The sequence below is a fragment of the Pelophylax lessonae genome (genome assembly GCF_965119305.1).
Source record: "Pelophylax lessonae genome assembly, chromosome: 4".
Classification (NCBI taxonomy): domain Eukaryota; kingdom Metazoa; phylum Chordata; class Amphibia; order Anura; family Ranidae; genus Pelophylax; species Pelophylax lessonae.
Genome location: NC_138771.1, coordinates 549,066,282 through 549,091,212, shown reverse-complemented (window position 1 = coordinate 549,091,212; position 24,931 = coordinate 549,066,282).

The window sequence follows — 24,931 nt, the reverse complement described above, 5'->3', positions numbered from 1 at the left end:
TTTTTTTTTAAAAAGTGTTCAATATTTCAGCATATCAAGTGAAGGTTATGCCTTCCCTAAATAGTTGATCAAAGACAGAATAATTTAATTTACATTTTTATATATTTTGCCTAAACATAGGAAGCTTAATTTTCAGCCCTTAAACATGGCTGTTAGAAATTAACAATTTCCATGACGAGCCCCTACAGCATTACAATACTGGATTGAATAGTGCCTGGAATACCATTATGATCTGTTTCTATTGGCTAAAACAAAAAGATTTGTCCGTATTCTGCAAGTCCAACGTATAGGAAAAAAATCATGTTTGGGTGATTGTTAGCGTTAGCCACTAGTATGTATTATGTAAAATTATAGCAGAATAATTCTAATTTATACCAATAAATGTAAAATCTTCCTGTTTTTGGCTTGTTCTAATCATTGCACTTATTGTTTATTTTTGTATCATTTTTAGGTCTAGTTACAATTACTCCTGATTGCTGACAGAAAAAGATAGCAGCATAAAATCAGATAATAACCCATTATTTGTGTTTCCATATTTTCCTATGTCTATTTCCAGCTCTACAATGTTTTCTGTGTGAAGGATGGAACTGCCTTATTTCCTTTGGAAAGAGATTTTCCGCTACTGATTTTTATTGCTGCAAAAGCCATGTTATTGACACATCTGTATCCACACATATAAGCATAACTATTGGCCCATCTAGGTAAAATCCTTTATATAGTTAGTTTACTAACCTGACTTTAACATGATGATATTATTTGTACATACTTTATCACAGTGACATGATGTCTGAAGATGCAATTAGCATGGTTTTATTGAAGTGGTATATGGCAAATACCTTGGACTCAAAGGGAGACTAAAGGCTCGTACACACTTGACGAAAATCAGACGAAATATCCTCCGATTTCTCTCTCTCATGCTCAGCGGTCATAACCGTTTTTAGTTGACAGCGCATAATGTTCACGAAATTTCTCGTCCGTTTTTTTTTTTTTTTCTGGGACATTTGTTCCTAGACTTCCGGGTCATCAGCAACTTCAGATCATGCGTGGTCTTTCGTATCCGATTTTTCGTGGACATACTGCATACCTATTAAACGGAAATTGGTCGTCTGGAGACGTGCGATAAAAGTTTTGGTGTTTTTCCCCGTTTTTTTTTTCGTTGAAAATGTCAGCATCGGCTGCTGAAAGTGGTGTACACACTAGCTGAAAATCGTACGATTATACCTCGGATGGGAATTTTCGGCAGATTTTCTACTAGTGTGTACCCCACTTAAAGCTTCATACATAATACTAGTTTTTTTTTCCTTGTTAGTACAGCAATATCCCCTGCTGTGCTATTGTGTTCTGATAGGGGGACACCCTCCAACAGAACACTTCGATCAGCACTGATCAAGAGCTGATCGGCAGAACTTTTTGGTCATGCCCCTTGGACAGAACAGCAGGCTTCTGTTGGACCGACTCCAGTACAGTTCAATAGAAACCGGCCGATTCCACCCGACATTCGGCCCATGTGAACTAGGCTTTACAAGTCTTGAAACCTGTAATGGTAAGGCAGTATACTAGTTGATCTCACCCCCTTGTGTCCTAGGAAGCCAAGTGATCACTTGTGTTAGGAAAGTGTGTCCTGTAAAAATCCTAACCCACATGGTTGTATAAAAAATGCCCAACTACAGGTTTGGTCTTCCATTTTACAAGATTCCAAGGATGGAAATACCAGCTAAACCTGGAGTTGCACTTTAAGTAAAATTTGGCTCAACTGCTGTATTTTTTCTTCTATGAATTGGAAATTTTGGAAGCTTTTGTGCTGTTAGATTTCTACCAAACAAAACATATTTTTACATTATGCTCAACTTTTACTTAAAATTCTTGTGGCCCCTTCAGTGCACCACAACAATGATGTGTCACATCTTTGAACTTCACTCAGTGGCCATCTAACAACTGATTACTGGGTGTGGTTATGGCAGGCTTTGCAACTCCAGCAGTTCTATCACTGATGGTCTGATTTGATAAAGAGCCCACTTACATAAGTGAAAGTATCACAAATGCTATTTTAAACTGAGCACATGAAAAAAGAAATGTAAAAAGTTCTACTCCCATTCACCTCTCTTTCGGTCAGATAGAACACATTTTACATTAAAACACAGAACTCTTCTGGATACCCACATACCCGTCTTTAGGAGATACTCCGGCATATTGTCTCTCCAGACACTATTGATAGGGCAACGTTGAGGACAGTAGATGCAGTGGTCGGTCAAAGTAACTTAATGCAGCAAATGAAACACACATTATGCTTACTTCCTTTCGACATCGTAAGATGTCCAGCAGTGCCATCAGCACAGAACTGGTGAAAACCAGTGGAACCCAGGTACACCCATCTGGAGAACTCTGGTCAGATGTGGGGTTCATAAATGAATTGCGGCCAAAGGGCCATACCTCCGATGTGGAAACAAGGCTAAGCAACTCAACTGTGTCAAAAATATAGGAACTGGGGTTCAGAAAAATGGCAGCAGGTGCTCTGGACTAATGAATCAATATGTGAAATATTTGGCTGTAGCAGGGGGCAGTTTGTTCACTTAAGGGATGGGGAGCAGTACAATAATGTGTGTCCTCAGGCAACAGAGAAGCATGGTGGAGGTCCCTTGCAAGTTTGGGGCTGCATTTCTGCAAATGGAGTTGATATTTGGTCAGGATCATTGATGTCCTCAATGCTGAGAAATACCATCAGGGAAGTGTGTGATTGGCCTCAAGTTTATTCTGCAGCAGGACAATGGCCCTAAACATACAGCCCATGTCATTAAGAACTATCTTCAGCATAAAGAAGAACAGGGAATCATGGAAGTGATGGTTTGGCCCCCATAGAGCCCTGATCTCAATGTTATCATACCTCTCTGGGATTCGATAAAGTGACAGAGGAATTTAAGGCAGCCTACTTCCACAGAAGACCTGTGGTTGATTATCCAAGATGTTTGAGACAACCTACCTTCCAAGTTCCTTCAAAGACCATGTGCAAGTGTGACTAGAAGAACTGATGCTGTTTTAAAAAGGGTGGTCACACCAAATATTGATTTGATTAGGATTTCTCTTCTCTTCATTTACTTTCCATTGTGTTAATTGTTAAAAATAAACTATTAAAACTTGAATTTCTGAAAACATTCGTAATATACAGCATTTTTTCAAACCTGCCTAAAACGTTTGCACAGTACTGTACATTATAAGCATAAATAAATACTCTATGTACATAGTAAACATTAGAGACTTGCGGTTTCCCCCATAACAGTAGATTCTGCATATATTAGTTAGGGCCAAGGTACTTCTGGATGCTGTCTCTGTACACAATACTACATGTCCTCACTCCTGGGCCACGACACAACCACTTTATCCATATGGATATGCCATCCATAATTCCACTCCTGATACACTTGGTGAAATTCTTGGAAGGTCAAGGAGCTGTCCTTCAAGGACCATTGTCTATTAGGTATGCACCTCTTCTAGTTCTCTGGGTGCCTGTGCCGTGGATGTGCACCCCTTCTAGTTATTTCTGGCTGCCTATACATGACGACGCAGGCAGTATCTCAGTGCATGCCCAGAGTCTCTGGGGAGCACACATGAAAGGGTGGCCCCAGAAGATTCTGCATGGAAATGAAGCCCCCTGAGCAGAGAAAACCTGGGTCAGCAAACCTTGGACCGACTCAGCCAAGAAGAAAGCAAAGCTTTTCAAAAAAGATGCAGCAGACTACATCATCTGTTATAACAGTTTAAAAGAATTTAGAGTTTAAAATCATACTAAAGTCTATTTTTTTTTTTTTTTTTGCTAAAAATAATGTTATACTTGTTATACTTAGCTGCTCTGTGCAGTGGTTTTGCACAGAGCAGCCCCAATCCTCCTCTTTGGTTTTGTAAAGAGCAGGCTGAGCAGCCCCGATCCACCTCTTCTCTGGTCCCTTTTGAGTGCCCCTCCCTCCTTTTGAGTGCCCCCACAGCAATCAGCTTGCTATGGTGGCACCCGAGTTGAACCACGGCTCCCAGTATCCATTCAGACACAGAGCCCTGGCCTGTCCCCATCCCCTTACTCTCCTCATTGGCTGACTGACTTTGATTAACAGCAGTGGGAGCCAATGGTGCCGCGCTATTGTCTCAGCCAATGAGGAGGGGAGTCCTGAGCAGCCGAGACACTCCTGCAACATCGTTGGATCTAGATCAGGGATGGTGAACCTTGGCACCCCAGATGTTTTGGAACTGCATTTCCCATGATGTTAATGCACTCTGCAGTGTAGTTGAGCATCATATGAAATGAAGTTCGAAAACATCTGGGGACCAAAGGTTTGCCATCACTGATCTAGATGGACCTCAGGTAAGTATTAGGGGGGCTACTGGACACAGAAGGCTTTTTATCTTAATGCATAGAACGCATTAAGATAAAAAAAAAAAAACCTTCTGCTTTCACAACACTTTATTAATACTTAACCACTTGCCTACGTCGGCGGTCAGCCCCTCACAGGCAAAGTGACGTAGGGCTACGTCACTAGCTTGTGAAGGTCTAGGGAGCGAGCGCGCACCGCCGGAGGCACGCTCCCGCGTGGTCACGGACCCCCCCGCGCTTGTGACCGGCGGACCTGATGTCCGCCGGTCACTCTGCGATCGGCGGGGGAGAGGGAGAAAGTCAGGCAGCTTGTGTAAACAAGCTGCCTGTCATTCTCCCCTGTGTAGAACCGTTGATCACTCTTCATACATCTGAAGCCACAGCCAATCACAGTAGAAAGCACGCCCCTAGGGACACACATAGCCCCTCCCTTTCAAAAAAAAGTTAACCCCTTCACTGCCAGTGTATTTTTACAGTAACAGTGCATATGTATAGCACTGATTACTGTAGAAATGCCACTGGTACCCCCAAAAGTGGCAAAAATGTCAGTCAAGGGTCCAATCTGTCCGCCGCAATGTTGCAGTACCGAAAAAAAATCGCAGATCGCCGCCATTACGCGTTAAAAAAAAACAACAAAAATGACAAAAATCTTTCCCTTTGTTAGTAAACGCGATAACTTTTGCGCAAACCAATCAAAATACGCTTTTTGCGATTTTTTTACCAAACATAGGTAGCATAAAACAAATTGGCCGAAAATGTTAAAAAATTTTGATTTTTACATTTTTTCTGGGGGGAATTTAATATAAAAAAATGTGAAAAATATTGCTATTTTTGCAAAATTTACGCTCTTTTTTTGTTTATAGCGCGTAATCAAAAAATCGCACAGGTGATCAAATACCACCAAAAGAAAGCTCTGTTTGTGGGAAAAAAAGGACGCCAAATTCGTTTAGATACAGTGTCGCACGACAGCGCAATTGTCCGTTAAAGTATCGCAGTGCCGAATCGCAAAATACCCCCTGGTCAGGAAGGGGGTAAAATCTTCCGGGGCTTAAGTGGTTAAAAGTAATCAAAAATAAATTTTTCTTTATATTATAACACATCAAAAGTGCTGATTGCCATCGTCCCTTTTATAAAGGCACTAAAATTATGTTTCTGATAAAAAGCTTTATTTAATATAGAGGTACAAAAATGAACAAACTCAAATAAAAGAGATTATGTATGAACAGTAAAAAACAAATAAATTAGCGGGGAAAAAAAAAAAGCTAAGAGAACGACGGGATGAAAAGTATTAAAACTAAGTAGGGTCAACTAAGGGCTAATAAGGGCCTAAAATTCTATTTTAACAATTTTTTTACAGAGCAGGTCAGAAGCAGATTTAGCTCCCCCTGTGCATTCGTGGGACTGTTTTTTTGGCCTACACATTGCAAAAGAGGCAGCCAGTGTGTAGTGGTGGCCCCCACCAGGCACAACTTCTGAGGCAGGAGCCTTTCCTGACTCTGCCTCGGTTAGGCCGTGGGCGAAGATACACCATTTGGCCAAACCAAAAAAAGTTATTGCCTTTTGATACTAAACAAACTGGCATGATCCAAGTTGAATCCCTTATTGCAAACCTCTAGCCCTGACACTTTGGTACAATGGGCCATATAAAGAGTTAAATCTATGATTGCACAGTTTGAAGGCGTTGTTTAAATAATTCCAAGGATCCCACTGAAATAAACTCATGTAATGTATTCAGCATTTATATAGTCTGCTTCTGTGGTATATACATCTGGGGCAGATGTTTATGCTATTAATGCATTACTCACATTTTGAGTTGGGACATGACATGAATGCACCCACCTGGGATAGCTGTCTGCTTTTATTGACATTACTCCACTCACTATCAGGCTCCAACTATCCACATCTGCAGGTTTAATTCCAGGCACTAGAATGTTTTTCCCAATGAGGTTGCTGGAAAATTGTGTGTCTGATAATATATAAAACAAAAACTGGCTACTGCTTTTTTATATATGACTGTCAACTGAAGGGCAGATTCTGGTATGCATCAAATTAAATACGTTTGGGCAGGGTTCATTACTGGATCATTTACAATATCCATCTCTCTGTACGGTTTCTAATGATACATCTTTTAAAGCAAGACTCCTTTAATAATTCAACAAGCTTTATTTTTAACATATAACACTATAGCACAGATGTATTCTCCAGAGTAGAGCTGCACGATTCTGGATAAAATGAGAATCATGATTTTTTTGCTTAGAATAAGGATCACGATTTTTTCATGATTGTTGGCGTAACAGCATCTTTCGTATTATACAAAAAAAAAAATTAGGCTAACTTTAAGGTTTCAATTTTTGTTAAAGCGGAGTTCCGGCCACGAAAATGTTTTTTTCAATAAAAATACCCCCAGGACAGTCAGGGCTAGTACATTCCACAATGGATAGCCTCTGTACTGTCCCGGGTCGCACTTACCTTTTAGAAGAAAAGCCTTACCTTGAAAATTTCTTCTCCAGCGCTGCCATCTCGGATGTGGGCAGCTGAAGCCAACGCGTCCTCTTCTGCATGCCCAGAAGCTGTTTAGCAGGGAATGAGGCGCCGCACCGGAAGTGACGAGCGGGGCTGGCGCATTGATTCCTGGGAGCAATGACGTTCAGCTCCCAGGAATCAATGCAAAGAGGAAGTGACGGCGCGGGCCGCGGCCGCCGAGGGAGGAAGTGGAAGAAAGGTGAGTATATTTTTCTTCAATAACAAGGTAAGTAAACCAAAAAAAAAATCGTAACCATCCATTTCTTTTTCAGGTGACCAAAAGCAAGCAGATGGCCCAAAATCGATTATGTCGATTTTGTGTCCGGAACTCCGCTTTAATTCATTAAAATGTATTTTTTCCCAAAAATTGCGTTTGAAAGACTGTTGTGCAAATACAGTGTGACATAAAATATTGCAACGACCGCCATTTTATTCTCTAGGGTCTTTGCTAAAAATATATCTATATCTATATATTTATATATAACGTATTGGGGTTCCGAGTAATTTTATAGCACTACTCCCATGGGAACTGCTTTGTGTGGGTTCCCCTGGGTTACCATTAGCAACAACAGAACAGTCTGGCATTTTTCCAAGTGTTTTACCTCAGACAAGAAGCAGTCCAGTTTCTTTGGTTGTTAGGTTTTATTTGGAACTTGTATAGTAGAAGGGAATGAGTGGGATACTCCAACTTAAAGAACTATGCACAATAGGCTGAGACAACTTGAATAGAGCTGAATAGTGCTGATTAACGCTTTATGACGCTGAGCAATGCTGAATATAGCTAGTCACAGCTAGGCCGCTGCTTCAGTCTGTCACAGGCTGTGACGCAGGACTGAATGGGCTGAATGAATTTTCTGAGGTAAACTGTACTGTACTGCAGAACAATTTCAGGGCCCTTCCTGGCACCCCCTTTGTTACTAATCTCCAGGGTAAACTACTTGGCACCCCCTTTCCTGTAACAATCTGTGTGAGCTGGCTCCTTTATCCCCTGACTTCCCTGGAGTGGTCCCCTTTCCTAGGCAGACCCTTGAGCAGTTCCCTTAGTACTCGCGATACTGTTTTTCCCAAGGTCTTCTGCCCAACAGCTCCACTGGTCAGCACACTAGATCCTCTGCAGCCCAGCTCCACACCTGGTTCCATAGGTTGACTGCCTGAACCACATTTCTCACTTCAGCAGGAGGAGTGGCAGCCATCCACCTCGTCCTGTGACTTTGCTCCCGCCAAAAGACACCCTGTCACATGCTCCCTCCAGATTTATAACCAATCCCAGGATGCATTGCAGCAATGCCCACCCACTGGGACAGCCATAAACCCTGGTGCACTATTGGATAGGTTTCCTCCACTGTCCAACAAGCTCCCTTATTGGATACAGTGGGGAGATTCCCTTAGACCCAATAAATCTTACCTGGAAACATGTGACAGGCTAAACTAACTGTTCTGGTTCTCCTGATAAGCAGAACAGAGCCACCAAATGTGTTTTCCTAGCACCTACCTAGGAGGGTGCTACAACAGCAACAGGTTTCAGAAAAAGGCTTAGTCTTTAAGTGGTTAAACTGACCTTAGTTACAGACCTAAGTTCATTCCTTGGATCTCTGAAAGAACCAAATGATACAATATTTATTTTTACCCTCTCAGCGCTGAGCAATGTTGTGATACATTTTTCGGGCTGCTTTTTTTTTTAACAGCTGTGAGTAGAGAACTGCTCTGCACTTGTTACATGAATTGTGGAAATTCTGAATTAAGATTTTTTAACAATTAATCGTGCAGCTTCGCTCCTGAGATGAGCTTCCAAATAGTAGATAAAAAATCTTTTTCCTAGAACTGCCGATATTAATTTATCCTTGGGGCTGTTCGTTTGGATGTTTATATTCACAACTCTTGATTTGCTTTTTGGAGGGTTAGATCGGAGCCTAATCCATTGGTGGCCACTGTCTGTAGCTGGCTAGCTAGAACCTGTCCTAGGTTGCTAATATGACCTACATGCATATACAGCTAGACCTGTTAATAACCTCAATACAGTGCATATGTTTATATGTGAGAGACAAAAGCAGAGTTATTTACTGTGATTTCATGTTTGGATGTCACATAACAGTTGTATGTTGTGTTCACAGAAGCAAAAGGAAATTTGCCTGTAAGTTTCATTTGTATGCATGTAAGGTAAGCTCAGACACAGCAGAATTTAAACCAGAAAGCACAGAGTTAAACTTTATTACCCATAAGGAGTTTGTGGCCAATCACAGCCAATCTCACACTCAGCAACAGTCTTGGCCAATCACAGCCAGCCTTACACCCATTTTTTCTCTGAAGCCTCATGCTTCAGCCAACCTTCTCATTCCACTACAGAGCAAGAGAACTGAATAGAAACACAGATCCACAGAGCAGTTTTATGGAAGCAAGTGGCCAAAAATGGGTAATTAACAGTTATACATGTTCCTATTGTTAGTAATGTGATTAGAGCTGTATACTGAACTAGTTATGTGTTCACTTGTAGTTACACCAAACAAACAAACAAACTATCAAACTTCAAAAGTTATATTGAATTCAAACTATCGAACAAACCCAAACAACTCTAACAACTCAAACCAAACCCAAGCAAACAAACTCAAACAGCAATAGAGAGAGAAATATAGCCACCATTTGTTATACTGTATTCAGCACATGTTGTACATGGACTGTCTGCTGCAAAAGTGTCACTGTTATCTATGAAGAAAAGTTGAAGTTAATAAAGAAGATATCTGAAGCGTTTGGTGTGCTCTTTAAACCTACTGCTTTCCATAGAACGGTATTAGAGGAATTTATAGAGTAACAGTCAGTCTGGTTAGACTGAAGTCAGAGAGATCCAATTCTTCTAATGCCACAGCGCATAAGGCACTTTGTAGTGCTGCGCCTGCCACACTGTCAAGAGCGAGGCTTGGTTTCCACCTTGTTCAGATGGGCGGCAACGAGTGACGCTCCTCACACTCATATTGAGGCTTGGAGCGCATTCGGTGCGGCCATCTTTGGACAACACAGGAAGTAAAATAGAATGATGTGCCTCATACTCAAATCGAGGCTTGGAGTGCATGCGGTGCAGCCATTTTGGGACAGCACAGGAAGTGGAACAGAGTGACATGATCTGCAGCTTTTCCAGGTGATTTCTGTAATGGGGGTTGCCTTTTATTTATTAAAAACGCAGTCTTGGCAATGGGCAGACACCCCAGATGATGTCTATTCAGACAAAATGCGTCGGGTCTGCTGCCATGTTACCACTGCGTCTGATTTGTTCCTAGGATGTTTTAACTTCAAACGCTTTTTACTCATCAATACTGTAAGTGTTCTGGATTTTAGAAAACTAGCTATCTTTATACAGTTTTACACTATGTGGAATTTTCTTTTCTATTGAGCATTTGCGGAGAAGAAACTGTGGCTCCTTCAATATCTGGATTTTTCCATTGTTGAAAATACCTATCTGAGAGATTAATCTGTTGAGGCTGTTGTCATGGTTGAAGCCCATCCAGATATCCTCTGACTTTATATCTGTCTATACATGCTGGTTTTGATCCACTAGGTGTAAGCCTATGTGAGTCCACTCCATCTGGTAAGCCCCCTCTGATGTTGGTGGTGGTTTTTATGCACAAGGTTGACAAATCACATGGAATAACATTTGAAGATTCCTGCTTTTCACTTTGCACCTTGGACTCACTTTGGATTTTTTTTTATTAATTACAATGTTTAGCAATTATCAACGTTGTTGTATTTGGCAACATTACATGTATGTTTAATAGCATTTGTCACACAGCTTATTACTTCGTATCAGGGGCGTAACTACAGGGGTTGCAGGGCTTGCAATTGCAACTGGGCCCCATGCTCCAGGGGGGGTTTTGCGGCTCCCCTGTACACCTGGATAGGAGGGGCGGCGGGGGCAGCATGTAGAAAAATCACTGTCCTCCTTTTTCCTCCTGTAGCTGCGGGAGGAAAATGGAGGAGATTGATTCTTCTGTATGCTGCCCCGTCACTCCTCTTTCCTCCTATCCAGTTCACTTGTGTTCATCTGTCTCTGGGCCCCTGTGTGCTCTCCGGGTCCCCCCCCCCTACTGCGCTGCCTCCCCTCTCCTGTCGGAAAGTGATGGGCGAACATCGGCCGGGGTGGTTTGCGAACATTATCTGCAAACTTTCCCAAACGTTCGCGAACCGCAAGTTTGCGGCGGGCCCCATTGACTTTAATGGCAGGCGAACATTAAAAACCTTTCGGTCATATTTGCAGCCACAAAATACTTACTATCTGTGCACAAATAGTCCCACAACATGGACTCTGTCATAACAATAGTATTGCTATTGGAAAAGTTGCCCTAAAAAAATTTTTTTTTCCAGCAAAAACTTTTTTTATTTTTTTTCCAAATCAGCCAGAACTGACAGCAGCCAGTAAATACATGTCAAATACATATAGGGTCCATTCACACATCTGTAAAATGGGTCTGCATCCGTTCCACAATTCGGCAGAACGTTTACAGACCCATTGATTTTCAATTCCACTCTGAAAACTTAGGCATTCACAGTATAAAGAAGTAAGTGTCGCCCATTCCAGGCCCCAAAAATGAACCCACATGCGTTTACCTGACAGCTAAGAACATTGTATTCTGTGGCTGAAGGTACATTAGGCATTCACAGGATACAGAAGTAAGTGTACCCCATTACAGGGCCCAAAAATTAGCCCACATGCGTTTACCTGACAGCTAAGAACATTGTATTCTATGGCTGAAGGTACATTAGGCATTCACAGGATACAGAAGTAAGTGTTGCCCATTACAGGCCCCAAAGATTAGCCCACATGCGTTTACCTGACAGCTAAGTATTCTGTGGCTGAAGGTACATTAGGCATTGACAGGAAAAATAATTGTCGACCATGAAAGGCCCCAAAAATTAGGCATTCAATGGACATGAAATGCCTTTTATGCCGCTGTATTTACCGAAGACAAGGACCATGAATTGTTGTGGGTGGATGGCGGTCTGGCGGATATTTGTGGCCTGTCATGAGAAATTCTAATCAAACATGGTCTAATGGTCACATGTGTTGAATTCCTCTGAGATCCATGCCTCATTCATTTTTATAAATGTGAGGTAGTCAACACTGTCATGAGCTAGGTGAGTGCGCTTATCGGTCACGATCCCCCTGCTGCGCTGAACGTCCTTTCGGACAGGACACTGGATGGGGGCAAGCCAACAGTTCCATTGCAAATTGTGCAAGCTCTGGCCAGAGGTCAAGCCTGCCACCCAGTAGTCCAGGGGTTCATCACTCCTCAGAGCGTCCACATCGGCCGTTTACCCGATGTAGTTGGACACCTGTCGGTCTAGGCATTCCCTGATGCTGGATCCGGAGTACAGCTGTCGATGGGTCAGCTGAAAGAATGATCTCATATCTGAAGTGACCAACACATCTTCAAACCGCCCTCTTCTTGTAGACGCTGTTGGATTGCTACCCGCAACTGTTTCTCTGTGAGTGGAAATTCCTCTGCCAGCGCACGCAAAAGCAAAATGCAGCATTTCTCGAAGCAAGGCCTGGAAGTGCTGCATTCTGACCGCCCTCTGTGATGGTGGTAACATTTCCGCCATTTTTTGTTGGTACCGGGGGTCTAAGTACATTGCCATCCAGTACTGGTCCTTGCCCTTTATGCTTTTTATACGTGGGGTCCCCATATTAAAGCACCGGAGCATGAAGGTCCCCATTCGCACTAAACTGGAAGCGGTGTAGTGGCCTGGCTCCAGCTCATCATCCAGGATAATGTCGTCCTCATTCTCCTCCCCCCATCCACGGACTACACAAGGGATCCCAGAAAGGTTTAAAGCATTCTCTTCTTGCTCCTCCTTATCCGCCCGGCACCATCCTCCTCTGACTCCTCTTCAGACTCCTGTTGTTGACTTGTCTCAGATGTAGCACCCCTGGGAATTCATCCAACATTGCGACTTCCTCATCTTCCTGCTCCTGCTCCTCGACGGCTTGATCAATGACACGACGCAATGCACACTCCAGAAAGAAGGCGTAAGGTACGATGTCACTGATGGCACCCTGGCTGTGACTGACCAGTTTGGTGATCTCATCGAATGGCCGCAGTAGTCTGCATGCGTCATGCATCAGCAGCCACTGGCGCGGTGAAAAAAACCCAAGCTCCCCAGAACCTGTCCTGCCGCAGAGTTCGTACAGATAGTCGTTAACTGCACGTTTCTGCTGGAGCAGCCTTACAAGCATATACAAGGTTGAGTTCCATCGCGTCGAGCAGTCACAAATAAGACGCCTGCCGGGCAGGTTGTGTCGCTGCTCAATCTCAGCAAGGCGAGCCATGGCTGTGTAAGATCTTCTGAAATGGCCTGAGATTTTCCTGGCCTGCCGCAAGACGTCCTGGGCCCCAGGGTATTTGGCAACAAAATCACATGTGTAATTTTGCCCTGTTTCAGCGGGCTCAGCAGATTGGCACCGTTGTCGCACACCACTTTACCAACTGTCAAATTGAGCCGTGTCAGCCACTGATCTGCCTGTGAACGCAAAGCTGAAATGAGTGCAGGACCGGTGTGGCTCTTGGCTTCCAGGCACAACAGACGCAGCACAACATGGCAACGTCTCACCTGGCATGTGGAATAGGTTCTGGGGATCTTGGGCGGCGCAGCGGAAGAGACGGTAGCAGCGGAAAAGGAGGAGTCAGCCGAGGAGGAGAGGGAAGATGGAGTAGGAGGAGAAGACGAGGCAGGCCTGCATGCAATCCGTGGAGGTAAAACCAAATCTACACGGGTGCCACGGGTTACATGCTTGACGGCCGTCAGAAGGATCACCCAGTGGGCAGTAAAAGTTATATACCTTCCCTGCCCGTGTTTGCTAGACCATGTGTCTGTGGTCAGATGTATCTTGGCACCGACACTGTGTGCCAGAGATAGATTCAATTGCCGCTGAACATGGCCATACAGCTCTGGAATGCCCTTCTGCAAGAAATATTTCCTTCTTGGGACCTTCCATTGTGGTGTTCCAATGGCCACAAATTTCCGAAAGGCCTCCGAGTCCACCAGTTGATATCGCAGTAGTTGGCGAACTATCAGTTCCGACAAGCCAGCAGTCAACCATTGGGCAACAGGGTTATCCGGGGTCATCATTTTTTTACGCTCCAACATTTGGGCCACGGAAGCCTACCATTTTCCAGAACAACGTGAGGACGGCATGATGGAAGGTGGAGTGGAGGACAATTGTGAGGAGAGAGGAGAAGGAGAAGAGGAAGGGCGGTGAGAGCCTGGAGTGTGGCTTTGTGGGTTCTGATGGCGTTGCTCCCACTGGGCTCGGGGATGGGAGTCCAGGTGCCTTCTTAAGGCACTCGTTCCTAGGTGAGTTTTGGGCTTACCGTGACTTATGCGTTGACTGCAAAGGCTGTAGATGGCAACACTATTGTCAGCAGCGGACACATTAAAAAAAGCCCACACTGTGGAGCCATGTGCCGGTGTCCTGGGAGCGCAAGATGTGATTGTACATGGTTGAGGGCTCTACTTTGTCCCTCCTGTGCAATGTAAGTTCCGCCTGCTTCTCCTCCCTATCTGCTGGTCCATCTCTCCCTCTGAACTCCCCTCCTCTTCCTCTCTTGTGGGCACCCACGTGACGTCCATAGACACGTCATCATCGACGTCACCTTCTCTACCACTAACATTTGAGATCTCGGAGTAGGCAGCAACAGCGGGGACCAACCTCCTTGGGCTGATCTGGGTACTGTTGTCAGACTGCTGAGTAACGGGTGTTGCTACCTCCTCTTCCTGATCCGATGCCAAGAATGGCTGCGCATTGCAAATGTCTTGTGATGGATCGGAAAATAATTCCAGTGACTCAAGCGGTGGGTATATGGTGATGTTGGTGGTGGTGTCTTCGGGGTGCACACAGCAGAGAGTGAAGAGCGCGCGGATAGAGAGGATGAGGAGGGTGCAGAAGAGGAAGGCTGAGTGAGCCACTAAACCAAGTCTGGTGCATCCTTTGGCGTAATCGAACGCACCTTCTGAAACTTCACTCCCCTACCACCACTGCGTAAGGGCCTGCTTCTTCCTCTGCCTGTCATTTTTTAAATTACCCTGTGACAAAAGTCTCTAGAGAAGCGCAGTATATGTGGAAGAAGGTATATAACACCCCACTTCAATCTGTGGTATTGGGGGGCCACTAGTCTATCACACCAGTTCTACAAAAAATTGGCCAGTACGTTTGGCACTGTGTGTAGCAGAGTTAACGCAGCAAAAGAGGCAAAATTTTTGCAGGACACAAATAAACTTATAAGAGTATACTCTTAGATAACACCCCACTTCAATCTGTGGTATTGGGGGGCCACTGGTCTATCACACCAGTTCTACAAAAAATTGGCCAGTAACTGTTGTCACTGTGTGTAGCACAGTTAGCGCAGCAAAACAGGCAAAATTTTTGCAGGACACAAATACGCTGTTATAAAAGTATACTGTTAGATAACAGCCCACTTCAATCTGTGGTATTGGGGGGCCACTGGTCTATCACACCAGTTATAATGCTTTTTTAAAAGTGCTTTTGTCACTCTTTGTAGTTGTAGTATCGCCGCAGAAACGCTCACCACACCAGTCGCAATGCTGCACAATACAAATCCACTATAATATGCTTTCTATATTAGAAAGTATATTATAAGTGTATTACACCCCTATATAGTGCACTGCACACCAAAGAATAGTACACCTATACCAAAAACCAGTCCTTGAAAGGACTTTTGTGGTCCTATAACAGAGCGATGTGTGTCACTGACGATCTGTCCCTGCTCCCCACAGCAAACCTCTCCCTACACTGACAAAAGAGACAGTACACCTATACCAAATACCAGTCCTTAAAAGGACTTTTGTGGACCTTTAACAGAGCAATTTGTGTCACTGACAATCTGTCCCTGCTCCCCCCAGCAAACCTCTCCCTACACTGACAAAAGAGACAATATAGATAGAGTACACTTATAACAAATACCAGTCCTTAAAAGTACTTTTGTGGACCTATAACAGAGCGATCTGTGTCACTGGCAGTCTGTCCCTGCTGCACATAGCAAACCTCTCCCTACACTGACAAAAAGCAGAATGTAAAATGGCCGCCAGGTCAGGTCTATTTTTAAGGTAGGGGGTATGTCCATGTGCTGAAATGTCTCAATTGGCTGTCCTGTTCCACCTGATGGATGTGTCATGGGTCAAAGTTCTCCCCAATGTAAACTAATATGGCTGCCGCGAACATCGCCATATGTTTGTCATATTGGCGGACTGCAAACGAGCAAAGTTCGCCGCGAACAAACCGCCGGGCGAACCACAAGGCCATCCCTACTGCCGGCTGCTGCAGGGGATGTGTCACAATAGGGAACCAGGAAGGGTTCGGTAAATATGTAATTTACCAGCTCCTTCCTTTTCTGAATGGACAGAGTCATAGTCAGTGACATTGTAAAGAAATAAAATAAAATTATAAAAATAATACAATTAAAATATAAAAAAATAAAACTACTGACACCAGTGGGTGAACTTCCAGGATCGTAAAGGTCACACTTGCGACTGGGCCCTGGAATTCCACCACTGTGGGGAGGCCCCAAGATGGCAGGAAGGGGGGCCCACTGCAGAATTTGTGAAAGGGTCCCGCTGCAGGACCCTAATAAAGGGCCTCGCAACGAGAGTACCAGGATCAGTGGGAAGAGCCCCAGACACAGCGGGAGTCGGGCTGGAGGAGGAGAGGCATCGATCGCCGCCTTTCTTCCCCGATTGTCGGGGAAAGTGTGAAAAGATCCGCCTTCTTATGTAAACAAAGCAGGCAGATCTTCTCTGTGACAGACAGGGAGAGATCACAGGATTCAGCATAGCTGAACCTGAGATCTCTGTGTCTGTCACAGAACCCCCCACTTCAGTAAGCATCAGGCATACATTTAACCCCTTGATCACCAACAGTGTCAACCCCTTCCCTGTCAGTGTCATTATTACAGTAACAGTGCATATTTATAGCACTGATTACTGTAGTAATGTCACTGGTCCCCCCAAAAGTGTCAAGTGTCAAGTGTTTGGGTATGTTATATATCAGAATGTGAAAAAAATTGTTTTTTTTTTCAAAATTGTCGCTCTTTTTTTCAAAAATTAAAAATCGCACAGGGAATCAATTACCACCAAAAGAAAGCTCTATTTGTGGGGAAAAAAAGGACGTAAATTTAATTTGGGTACAGCGTCGCATGACCGCGCAATTGTCCATTAAACTAATGCAGTGCCGAATCACAAAATATGGCCTGGTCAGGAAGGGGGTAAAATCTTCCAATCTTAAAGTAATTAAAAATACGCTCATTGAGAATTTTTTTGTCAAAGACATGTAGCTAAATACATGTTGGCCTAAATATATGACAAAAATTTAATACATTGGATATTTTTTAACAATCAAAGTAGAAAATTTAAATTTTTCGCCAAATTTTGGCTCTTTTTTTATTAATATCGCAAAAAATAAAAAGCACAGAGGTGATCAAATGCCACCAAAAGAAAGCTCTGTTTGTGGGGGGAAAAAAAAACATAAATTTCGTTAGGATACAGCATTGCATGACCGCGCAATTGTCAGTTAAAGTCGCACAGTGCCAAGTTGAAAAAAGTGGCCTGGTCATTGAGCAGCAAAATCTTCCGGGGCTAAAGTGGTTAAAGAGGAAGTAAACTTCCATCTTTAAGTTTTACCTATAGGTAAGCCTATAATAAGGCTAGTGTAAAAATCTCAGTTTAGGAGATATATACGGTACATGCAGCCAATGAAATCACTGGCGCATGCGCTCTACAGGAACAGCTGCCTGTATAGTTTCTTCAGAGCCCTGTGCCATAACCGATGGCCCTCGTGGGAGTGACGTCATTGCGGCTCCAGCCAGTCACAGATCCAGAGTCCGTGAACCCAGAAGGAAGACCCAGTGAAGATGGACGCCATCTTCAGTGATGAGATCGCATCGCTGGAATGCTTCGTTTTGAGGTAAGTTTTTGCCTTGCAGGTATGAACAAAAAAAAAAGTAACACAAGTAAATGGCAAACATACAGTATCTTAGTTTACCCTCCTCCAGTGATGGAAGGGCTATGCTCCCTGTCCCCAGCCCATTGTCTCTTCTTTCTTCGCCCATTGGGCAGCTGCTGGAATTACGTTGTCATATCATTGATAGTATCTCGGATGGATGAGGGTGTAAAAATTGCCACCATCCCATATATCTCAAGAAAATTTGTAAATGTAGAGAACACCTCCTTTAGGTTTGTGATTTTGAAGGCAATAATCCATAAAGTTGTATTAAAATTCTTTAATTTATTAATTCATTAGATGAAAAAAGACATACATAATATATACATCATAAAAAATAGAACAATAAATTCACAGTTAATTGTCAATTTCTGAGGTAGTAGAGTTGATTTTCACCCAATTGGGAGAACCCCAAAGGGCAGGATTACTGGATAGTTGGACCAGAGGGTCCACGGAAGGAGGGAAAATCCAAAGCGTTTCAAACTCTTTAAATATATAAAATTCTTCTTCAGGGACATAATCCCAACTTCTGCAACATATTGAAGTAATTTTCCAAATCAATAATAATAATCATAATAATTTTTTTCATTTGCATATATTTGGTAATGACACAGGAAGTTAATGCTGGAAGTTACTGATGAACAATTCCACATCCTGTTTAGACTCTGCAGAGGTGTCTGGCGTTTCCCACATATATATTGTGATTATCCCCTCATCTCTGTTTCCTGTAGGGCCGCAGGGAGATATATAAATATCCCAGGAAAAGTATGCCGGTGCCTTTTAAACAAAAAAGGAAAAGAAAAAAGATATTGTATGGTGGGGAGTCCACATAGATAGTTACCTCATCTGTTCCCATCCCAATGATACTCACAGTGAAAGATGTATGAAGACCATAGAAAGTCTGGTCACTCTTGGTAGAGTAACTTGAAATCCACCACTGGGTCTTCACAAAGACCCAGTGGAGGATAGACAAGCATTGTACAAAAAATGTCCTCCTCTGCTGACTGCAAGGGAGGAATGGCGCAGATTGTGGTCCTCGGCGTCCTCAGTAAAATGCGCATGAGCGACATCTGACGTATCACGTCCTGGCCCATACAGAGGACGAAACCTCGTCATCTCATTCCTTCTGTCACTGACATATAGGAAGCATGCGTGACTGAAGCGCCATACCTATCGGAGACGACGCCATGCGTCATCTCCATATAGATATGTCAGTGACGTAGGGCGAAAGGAGGACTAATGGCCGCTGACACTCAGACACATTCATCTGTTCACATTTAATAATAAACAAAATACAGGAAGTTAGGCAGGCTACACTAATGGGACCTTGAGGGGGGGTCAATCTTTAAGGCCCCTTTCACACATACGGACCGTTCGCCTGTTTTTCATCCCTCTGTTGATGGATGAAAAATGGATGACAACGGATGAAAAACAGATGACAAAGGATGAAAAACGGATGACAAAGGATGAAAAACGGATTAAATAACGGATGACAAAGGGTGAAAAACGGATGAAAAACTGATGACAAAAGATTTCTGCCCCTTTCACACAGGCGGACCGTTCAGATCCGCCTGTCAGTTTTTTTGGCGGATCTGAACGGTCACCCCATGCATCTCTATGGGGCATCGGATGTCAGCGGAGACATGTCCTCTGACATCCGATCCATCAAATCTGGAAGGATGGAAACCCTATTTTCCATCCGTCCAGCGGATCGGATCGAATGGGATCGGATGAGAACGGACCGATGGTCCATTCCCATCTGATTCCCCCATAGAGATGCATGAGGACCTGACCTGACAGCTGTGTCTCTGCACATAGCGCCGAGACATAGCTGTCATCTCCTGTGTGAAAGAGCCCTAAAACCGGATAAAAAACGGATGACAAAGGATGAAAAACAGATGAAAAAACGGATGACAAAGGATGATCCCCGCTGACGGAGTCCACCAGGTGGAAAGCCCGTGTGAAAGGACCCTAAGGATGAAAAACAGATGCTGAAACTGATGTTGACTGTAAAAAAACTGATGAAAAAAAAAAATTAACTGAACTGAAGAAATGATCGGTCTGTATGTGTGAAAGGAGCCTAACAGAGGCCCTCTCAGTGGCCATTAGAGAGTCTCTGTTAGAGAGAGAGTCCAGGTACCATTAGAGACTACAAAGGAGCATAATGGGAGTGGGAGGGGGTCTTTCTAACATAGGTGCCCCTTTCAGTGTCCATTAGAGAGTCTCTGGTAGAAAGAGCCCCCTCCAGGCCCCATTAGAGACTACAAAGGATAAGCAACCAGCTTCTCACTATTATTTTTCAAACTTAAAGAAGTTGTATAGTCACAGCATATACTTTTATTATAACATTAGCATTGTGATAACAATACAAACAATAGTTATGATTAACAATCCAGTATAAGCTTACTTGGAAAATCTCCTTTCATTTTGTGAGTTCTGCCTGTCTGTTGACCATCTCTTCCCATGGCTTTCTCGATTCCCTACATGCTTTGCAACTTCTTCTTTGCCACAGGCATGCACGCAGAGTGTACTGGGTGTGCCTGGGCACACCCTAATCACCTAGTGCGCATTAGCATTATCTCTCTGTGTTGCAATGGGGAGATCAATGTACCAGGGCCATATATATGTAGACACACGCATGTGTGTTTGAGCTTTGGGGTGCACACCCAAATGCAATAGGCTGCGCACACCTATGTTCTCTGCTAATTTCTAAGGACTACATGTCCCATGGTACCTTGCTGCCTGAAAGCAGTGATTTTTGTGCTGACTTCACATTTGGAAACTCTTTGTCTCAGCACTGTATTCAGATGTCAGGCTCTGTAAAATGTGTGACATAGTGGTGCCTACACACAGGGAATAGTGTAGTTTTTCTCAACCCGGGCTCCTCTGGGGTGTCCTGAGCATGGGACCTAATTTGCCTTGGACCAGCTTTATGAGTTGCCTTGGTTTGGGTGGCCTGGTAGCCAGCACCATAACAACTAATGAGGCTTTAGGACCTGGACATATTGGGGTTGATTTACAAAAACTGGGAAGTGCAAAATCTGATGCAGCCGTGCATAGAAACCAATCAGCTTCCATATTTTTTGTCAAAGTTTAATTGAACAAGCTGAAGTTAGAAGCTGATTGGCTACCATGCACAACTGCACCTGATTTTGCACTCTCCAGTTTTGGTAAATCAACCCTATTATGTCATTAATTGCTTTGGTGATGGTGATGGTGGCTGGCTCACCCCCACACCATGGTAACATATGACTCTGATCCAGGGAAGAAGAAAGTCCACCTCCTCTAGATCTCCTCCACCTCCCGCCCTCTGCCATGTGGTCAAAGCCAAAAGGTAGAATTCTGATTTCAAGAGGAGACTGTGTAAGTGGGGGGCTTTGTGAAGGAGAAACTGTGTGGTTGGGGGGACTCTCTGATGGGGGCTGTGTGACTGAGGGGCTCTGTGATGAGGGACTGTGTGATTGGAAATTCTGTGATGGGGACTATGTGACTGGGGGGGGGCTCTTTGATGGGGAGGACTGTGTTACTGAAGGGACTGTGTGATTGGGGGGTTCTGTGATGGGGGACTGTGTTATTGGATGGGCTCTGTAATGGAGATGTAATGGATGGGTGTGATTGTGGATCCTGTAATGCGGAAAATGTGTGGCTTAGTGATGGAGAAACTGTGCAATGGGGGGCTCTGTGATGGGGAAAATGTGTGATCAGGGACCCTGGGAAAATGTGTGATTGGGGGACTCAGCGATGGTGAAATTGTGCAATGGGGGGGGGGGGGGCTCTGTGATGGGGAAAATGTGATTGGGACCCTCTGATGGGGAAAATGTATGATTGGGGGATCAGTGATGGGGAAACTGTGTAATGGGGGGACTCTATGGTGGGGAGATTGTGTGACTGGGTGGCTCGGTGATGGGAAAAATGTGTGATTGGGGGGCTTACTGATAGGAAAACTGCAATTGGGGGGTCCTGTGATTGGGAAAATGTGTGATTGGGGACCCTGTGATGGGGAAAAATATGTGATTGAGGGGCTCAGCGATGGGGAAATTGTGCAATGGGGGCTCTGTGATGGGGAAAATTTGTGATTTGGACCCTGTGATGGGGAACATGTGTGATTAGGGGGCTCAGTGATGGGGAAACTGTGTAATGGGGAGGCTCTGTGGTGGGGGGGATTGTGTGATTGGAGACCCTGTGATGGGGAAAATGCTTCATTGGGGGGATTAGTGATAGGGAAACTGTACAATGGGGGGCTCTGTGATGGTGAAAATGTGTGATTAGGGGGCCTAGTGATGGGCCAACTGTGCAATGGGGGGGGGGGTCTGTGAAGAGGAAAATGTGTGATTGGGGACCCTGTGATAGGGAAAATGTGTGATTGGGGGGCTTATTGATAGGGAAACTATGTAATGGGGGGCTCTGTGATGGGGAAATGTGATTGGGACCCTGTTACATAGTTACATAGTTTGTGAGGTTGAAAAAAGACATCAGTCCATCCAGTTCAACCCATGATGTGTGTGTGTGTGTTTGCTGTTAACCGTACATTCTATACCCTTGTATGTTTTGGTCTTTAAGGTGCCCATCTAATCGTTTTTTTGAAACTATCGATGCTCCCCGCTGATACCACTGCTTGTGGAAGAGAATTCCACATCCTTACTGCTCCGACAGTAAAGAACAAAAAAAAAAGTAGGAAACAGTTGGGGAAAATAAGTGATTAGGGGGCTCAGTGATGGGTAAAATGTGTGATTGGGGGCTTAGTGATAGTAAAACTGTGCAATGGGGGGGGTCCTTGTATAGGGGAAAATGTGTGATTGGGGACCCCGTGATGGGAAAAATGTTTGATATGGGGACTTAGTGATAGGGAAACTGTGCAATGGGGGGCTCTGTGATGGGGACAATGTGTGATTGGGGACCCCGTGATGGTGAGAATGTGTGATTAGGGGGCTCAGTGATGGGGAAACTGTGTAATGGGAGGGCTCTGTGGTGGAGAGATTGTGTGATTGGGGACCTTGTAATGAGAAAAAAATGTGTTTGGGGGGCCTAGTGATAGGGAAATTGTGCAGTAGGGGGGTTCTGTGAAGAGGAATATGTGTGATTGGGGACCCTGTGATGAGGAAAATGTGTGATTGGGGGGGGGGCTTAGTGATTGGCAAGCTGTGCAATGGGGGGCTATGTGATGGGGAAAATGTGTGATTGGGGACCTTGTGATGGTGAGAATGTATTATTAGGGGGCTCAGTGATGGGGAAACTGTATAATGGGGGATCTGTGATGGGAAAAATATGTGATTGTGGGCCCTGTGATGGGGAAAATGTGTGATTAAGGGCCCTGTGATGTGGAGAAAGTGTGATTGGGGGCTCATGGATGGGGGAAATGTGCAATGGGGGCTCTGTGATGGGGAAAATTTGTGATTTGGACCCTGTGATTGGGAAAATGTGTGATCAAGGGGCTTAATGATGGGGAAACTGTGCAAAGGGGGCTCTGTGGTGAGGAGATTGTGTGATTGGGGACCCTGTGATGGGGAAAATGTGTGATTGGGGACCCAGTGATGGTGAGAATGTGTGAATAGGGGGCTCAGTGATGGGGAAACTGTGTAATTGGAGGGCTCTGTGGTGGGGAAATTGTGTGATTGAGGAAAATGTGTTTGGGGGGCTTAGTGATATGGAAACTGTGCAATGGGGGGCTCTGTGAAGAGGAAATGTGTTATTGGGGACCCTGTGATGGTGAGAATGTGTGATTAGGGGCTTAGTGATAGGGAAACTGCAATGTAGAGCTCTGTGGTGGGGATATTGTGTGATTGGGGACCCTGTGGTGGGAAAATGTGTGATTGGGGGGCTTAGTGATAGGGAAACTGTGCAATGGGGGGCTCTGTGATTGGGAAAATGTGTGATTGGGGACCCTGTAAAGGTGAAATTGTGTTATTGGGGGGGGGGGGCTCAGTGATAGTGAAACTGTAATGGGAGGGCTCTGTGGTGGGGAGATTGTTTAATTGGGCACATTGTGATGGGGAAAACATGTTTGGGGGGCTTAGTGATTGGGAAACTGTGCAATGGGGGGCTCTGTGAAGAGGAAAATGTGTGATTGGGGGGCTTAGTGATAGGAAAACTGTGTGATTGGGAGGGCTTAGTGATAGGGAAACAGTGCAATGGGAGGCTCTGTGGTGGGGAAAATGTGTAATTTGGGACCCTGTGATGGTGAAAGTGTGTGAAGGGGGACCCTGTGATGGGGAAACTGTGTAATAGGAGGGCTCAGTGATTAGGGAACTACTGTTTGTAATAGGAGATCTCTGTGGTGGGGAGATTGTGTGATTGGGGACCTTGTGATGGGGAAAATGTATGAAGGGGGACCCTGTGATGGGGAAACTGTGTAATAGGAGGGCTCTGTGGTGGGGAGATTGTGTGATTGTGGACCCTGTGATTAGGAAAAGGTGTGATTGGGGGGCTTAGTGATAGGGAAACTGTGCAAGGGGGTTCTGTGATGGGGAAAATGTGTTATTGGGGCACTCAGTGATGGGAAATCTGTGTAAATGGGGGGCTCTGTGATGGCAGGGCTGTGTAATTGGGGACTCTGTGATGGGGGCTGTGTAACTGGGGGGCTCTGCAAAAGGGTAACTGTGTGATAGGGGGACTCTGATGTTATGAGGACTTGTGTATAGGGGGACTTTGATATAATGGGGGGCCTCTTATGTATAGGGGGGTCCTCTGATGGATAGGGGGGATTCTGATGTGTCGGGACCTCTGACTTGGAGGGGAGACTCTGATGTGGTAGAGACGTTTAATGTGATGGGGGAACTCTTTTGTAAGGGTGGAGGGGCTTCTCATGTATTATAGGAACCTTTGATGTCAAAGTGAGGGCTCCAGGGCCAGACTGGCCTATCGGGATAGTGGGAGATTTCCCAGTAGGCTGCCTGCCCTGGGGCCCCTTTAGTGTTACCAACGTATGTGTCGGTTACGGGAAGCGGCGCCCGTAAACATTATGGCCGCGGGCTGACAGTGGACTTGCGCATGCACCATTCCCGAAGGCTGTTGGGCCCGGGAAAGCTCGTACACGCTTGACTGAGCCATTTTTT